Raw genomic sequence first — 6,000 nt, forward strand, 5'->3', positions numbered from 1 at the left:
ATGGATGGAGATGGATGGATGGATGGGCAGGTGATGGATTAATGGGTGGGTAGATGAATAGATGAATAGACAGATGAATTAGTCTGAGACTGTGGGCATCACATAAAGAAAAATAAGGCAGAGGAAAGAGTGAAATAGTACTGGGGCAGACATGAAATTCAGTGTTTCATAAATGATCATGCAAGACCTCACTCATGAAAAGCAGCTTTCAGGATTTTGAGCAAAGCCCCAAAGGAAGCAAGCGATCAAGCCACATGTAAACCTTGGGGAAGATGTTCCCGGCTAGGAGAAGAGTGGTAACAGCTAGCTTTTCCTGAAAGTTTGTCATGTGACAGAAACCCTGCTAGGTGTTTTACATGCTTTATCTTGTTTAATCCTCTAACAGGTAATATTAGTTTCCTTTGAGAAAACTGAGACCTAGAGAGATTAAGGGATTGTGTTTCCCCAAGGTCAATTAGCCAGTGAGTGTGGAAGCCAGGATTCAAACCCAGTGCGAAACTTCAAAGTCTGCCTCTGAAGAAAAAGACAGAAGGAGAAACTGGGCTACACTTAGTCAATAGAAACGTGTTCCATCACTGGCCCCTCAAAATGGATCATGACTGGGCATGGCTGTACACTCCACCGAGTAGTACAGCAGCAGAAACGTGAACCCCAACAGCCTGATCCCAAAGCCTGGGTGGCTAACCACTGGCTTCCAAAGAGCCCCAGACTGGGTGGTGCTGACTGGTCTGGTTAAGATTTTAATGCCCTAAACATGCAGGCCTGGTCAAATCACTCACAGAGTGCTACCTTAGCCAGGTTTCCCTGTGTGCTATTTCACAAACCAATCAACAGATCAACCAACAAACAACTACAACAACAAAAAGGGGGACCCCAGGGTTCAGTGAGTAGAAGCAGCAGGAACATCCCGGACTAGCATCAGCCAGACAGCATGGCTGCCATTGCTCTGAGGGAGACCCACTACTGGCTTCATGCCCTCGGGCCACATTATATTCCATCAATCCTTTGATAGAATGATGGCCTTCCTTGGCACCTGTCCCCGCACCTCCAACATCCTCTCTAGCACCCCCAGGCTGCCTTACCCCCAACAGGATGCAGCCTCGGTGCTTGGAGACAGAGGGATTTAACTGTGGACCATATGGATCTCACCCAATATCTCACGTTTGGCTTTCTCACACAAATCAAGCTGATTCTGCATCACAAAACCCTTCAGTTTTTTCTAGCAGACCCTTCCTGATCTGAGGGAGACATTTAAAAAAGGCTAAACGAACTGTCTTTTTGTGCTGTTTCTTTCACCAGGTTAGACCTGACTGTGGGCTTATTTCTCGTAAGAGTCTTACCAAGTAGCTTGATTTCTTTTATTTGCCTTTCTTTTATTTACCTTTCTTTCTTTCTCTTTCTCTCTCTTTCTTTCCTTCTTTCTTTCTTTCCTCCTCCTCCTCCTTCTTTTTCTTCTTCTTCCTTCCTGCCTTCTTCCCTTCCTCCTCCTCCTTCTTCTTCTTCCTTCTTTCTTTCTCTCTCTCTTTCTCTCTCTCTTTCCTTCCTTCCTTCCTTCTTTCCTTCCTTCCTTCTTTCTTTCTTTCATTCATTCATTCATTCATTCATTCATTCATTCATTCATTCATTTTTTGGGACAGGGTCTTGCCCTGTCTCCCAGGCTAGAGTGAAGTGGCATGACGTTGGCTCACTGCAGCCTCCACCTCCAGGGCTCAAGAGATCCTTACATCTCAGCCTCCCAAGTAGCTGGGACTACAAGAGTTTGCCAACACACCTGGCTAATTTTTGTATTATTTGTAGAGATGGTGTCTCCCTATGTTGTCCAGGCTGGTCTTCAACTCTTGAGCTCAAGTGATCCTCCCTCCTCAGCCTCCCAATGTTCTGGGATTACAGGCATGAACCAATGCACTGGGCCATGTTATTTTCATTTTACCAAAGAGGAAACTAAGGCAAAGAGAAGGCAGCAACAAGTCCAGGCTCTTCCCCTCTGAGTTGATTCCACAGATGTCCTTGTGAAAGGATTTATCGACCTGTGTGCAAGGCACACTCAGGGACACTCAGTTCAACTAATATGGAGTGAGCATGCCTTGTCTTTCAGCCAGTGAATTAAGTCTTGAAGTTATCAAGATTTAGGTTAAACACAGACACCCTGTTCTCAAGGAGTTCATGATTTACAGGAGAGTTCTCAGTCCTGGCTGAATTGTACTTTCACCTGCAACTCCGCCCCTCCTTCTCAGAAAATCCAGGCCCAACTCCTGCAGGTGCTGATGCGGGGCCTTGTGAAACCTGGCCCAGAGCTCAGAGTTGAAAATGATGTGATCTCAACAGTCTCCGCTTCTAATCCCACTTTAAAGGCTTAATATCACTCACCCATTTCATTACCACGACTCCCTGGTGTTGGGGCTGTTCTCACCTAATGGTTTACTTTCTGGACCTGTTTGCCCTCAAGCCTGAGCAGAATCCAAAGTTGAAACCTTTAAAAAATACAAGCTACTAAACATTTCTGCTTCTATACCTTTAAAACTTTCTCTTGGCCGGGTGCAGTGGCTTGCATCTGTAATCCCAGCACTTTGGGAGGCCCAGGCAAGAGAATTGCTTGAGCCCAGGAGCTCAAGACCAGCCTGGGCAACAAGTCACCGTCTCTACAAAGCATTTTTTTAAATTAGCTGGGCATGATGGCGTGCACCTATAGAGCCAGCTACTCAGGAGGTTGAGGTGCGAGGATGGCTTGAGCTCAGGAGTTTGAGGTTACAGTAAGCTGTGATTGCATCACTGGACTCCATCCTGGGCAACAGAGTGGGACCCTGCCTCAAAGAAACAAACAAACAAAAAAAAAATCTTTCTCTTTATTATCTTGTTAGATTCCTTCTTCATTGTTTTCTCCCGTACTTTTAAGCTACCCCTAAATGAATGCATGAAGCCCAATGCAGTTGGAAGTGTTTTAGAGGGATGGGGAGTGGGAAGAAGTACAGTCAGGGATAAATCAAATTAGGAGGAGGTACAAACCTCCCCAGATGGGGTCTTCTGACTCCTGATTTATTAAATTGCTCTGATGCTTTCCTGATATCTCCCGCTGTTTCCTATGTATTTGAAAGCATCCAAATCACCCACCCCTAATCTCCATTTTGCTTCCTTGACTTTGAATTGTTTAATCCTTTTTTAAAGTCTCTTATCTGATTCAGCAATCTTTAAAATATTTTGAAGAAGAATGTTTTCTTTTCTACTGGAGAGTAGCCATCAAGTATAACTACAGGGCCATATGTTAATTATGCATCTAATCTGCCATTTCCCAAGTGGACTCTGATAATAGTTTTGCAGAAAAACTAAGTTTAAGATATCTCTTCCAGAAGACTGTGGTTGGCTTTTTTCTTTGGCCTTTCCCTGGAAATGTATTCTCTGTAGTCTTCTATCTCAGCATTCGTAATATACTTGATGTAAACCCTATCCAAGCTAAATAAATAAGATAAAAAAGACCGTTTATAAAGTTTTAAAAAAGAACACAGGTTATTAGACATTTTTTCTTTTTTTATTTTTTCACTTATATCTCCTCCCCCCAAAGTTAAAATGTCTTTATACTACTGGACCCCACCCCACTGTCACCACAAATGTACCTATGTTAAAATTCCTTTCATTTCCTGATCCAGCCAGATGTTTCCTGGCCACAATTATGACACTTGCTCAATGTCTTTTGGTGCATCCTTTGGCCAGGACGAAAGCTGTTTCCAGTCACCATTTTCTCACAGGGAATGAGTACCTTCCCACATGGCCTTCCTCAACCTTCCTTTCCTTTCTCACCATGGCTGCCAAGAGGGGTTTTGAGCAAAGCCTCCACCCATCCCAAAGCAGGGAGCATGTTCAGCAAGGAGCCCTGGAGCCCAGCCGGGTCAGCAGCATCCACAATCCAGCTTCATCCTCTGTCCTCTCTTTAATTCCTTTCTCCTGTGTGGAATACCCCTTGGGTTCTGTGCCTTGAATACTGAGCTTTTTCTAAACTTTATAAATGTGGTGCATCAATAAAACATCCTGTAGGATATCTCTCCTCCACCTTGAAGTGCATTCCTCACGGAGCTCGTGGGATGTCACAGACTATATATTTTTTCCAGAAGGTATTAATACCACCTATTTGGCAATGCACTTAAAATTTGTGATCAAACCATTCAAAGTGGTGTTGCTTATGTTACATAATGGGGAAGAAGAGAGAACAACGAAATAAAAGAGTCACCTGTCAATCCACCTCTTCTCTGGGCAAAAATGTCCCTATATTCCAACACAAAGAACTGAATCCTGAAGGATCAGCAATTGCATTTACTATCATAACTTATTTGGGTCAAGTAGATGGTATTGAATAAAGATGAATATTCCTATTAGTTGTATCTAAAGCAAATCTCATCTCCCATCATGTATATACGTGTGTATTCACATCTCATATGCACACACCCGTAATCCATAGTGCGAAGCACAACATGCTTTAGAATAAAACAAAATACTCAAAAGTTTCAAGCAGGCGTGTCCTAATAATAGGTTTTAAATAAAGAATAACAAATATTAGCCCATCAGAGAAACTATAAATGTTAGCAATCAAAGTAAACATTCCATTGGTAATTATTATTGGAAATGAATTAATATAAAACACTCAACATGGCAGACTTTTAAAGCAAAAGTCAATGGGCTGGAGAAAGAATGTTGAAAGATTGAACAAGTGTAAGGTTGATGTAATGTTGGTTATTTTGCCAAGAAAAGGAAATAGCAATTCAAGAGTTTTTATAAAGAATTATTACCTATTTACCATGTTTTTTAGACCACTTCCTGAATTGGAATGTAGTAGGACAGGAAAAACAACAACAACAACAACACTTGATTTTTCTCGGGTATCCACATTTTTTTTTTTTTTTTTTTTTTGATGGAGTCTCGCTCTGTCACACAGGCTGGAGTGCAGTGGCGCCATCTCGGCTCACTGCAACCTCCGTCACCTCCTGGGTTCCAACAATTCTCCTGCCTCAGCCTCCCAGGTAGCTGGAACTACAGGTGCGCGCCACCATGCCCAGATATTTTTTATATTATTTTAGTAGAGATGGCGTTTCACCATGTTGGCCAGGCTGGTCTCAAACTCCTGATTTTGTGACCCACCCACCTCAGCCTCCCAAAGTGCTGGGATTAGAGGCATGAGCCACCAGGTCTGGCCTCACCCATCTTTTAAGGTCCTTCTCAATTTCACCTCTTTCTGATAAGATTTTCTTTGCAGGCCAGAGCTCATATTTCTTCATTCGTTCCATGAAATCCAGTTGAACTTTTTGCCCAGACATATGACATGGGGCAGCCTAGTCCAAGTTATCTTTGTTATTGAACTAGGGCATAGAGAGGTATTTATGGGTCATCTGTGTGCTTTCCTGCCTCTCCCCAATCTGTTCTCCCTTCAGCAGCTGGTGTCATCCTATTAAAACGGGAATGTGTTCATATTATGTCCCTTACTTTGACCCCTTCACTTTTTTCAATAAGTGGAATAGAGTTCAGAGATCTTCCAAAGCTCACTAGGTCCTGTGTGATACACCCAACGCAACTTTACTGCCCTGTCCTTTTTCTCTTTGCTCAAGCACCACTGAGAACCTCTCTGGCCAATGAATAAACCACACTCTTTCCTGCTTTAGAATCTCTGATGTTGTCTTCCAAATGCATGGAAAGCTCTCCCTCAATTTATTGTCAGTAGGTTTGGGTGGGACTCCAAAATCTGCATTTTTAATAACATCTCAAGGTGTTTTTGGTTTGTTTGTTTTATAAACACTCCTGCTTTAGAACAGAGGGCAGCACATTTGCTCTGTAAAGGGCCAAGCAGTAAGTATTTTTGGTTTTGTGGGCCAGACAGTGTCTGTCAAGACTACTCAACACTTCCCACTGTAGTTTGAAAGAAACCATGGATAATGCATAAATAAATAGTCATGGCTAGTATTCAATAAGACTTTATTTACAAAAACAGATATGGAAAAAAAGAGAGAAAAGGGAAACCAG

The sequence above is a fragment of the Piliocolobus tephrosceles genome, chromosome 17 (assembly GCF_002776525.5).
Source record: "Piliocolobus tephrosceles isolate RC106 chromosome 17, ASM277652v3, whole genome shotgun sequence".
Classification (NCBI taxonomy): domain Eukaryota; kingdom Metazoa; phylum Chordata; class Mammalia; order Primates; family Cercopithecidae; genus Piliocolobus; species Piliocolobus tephrosceles.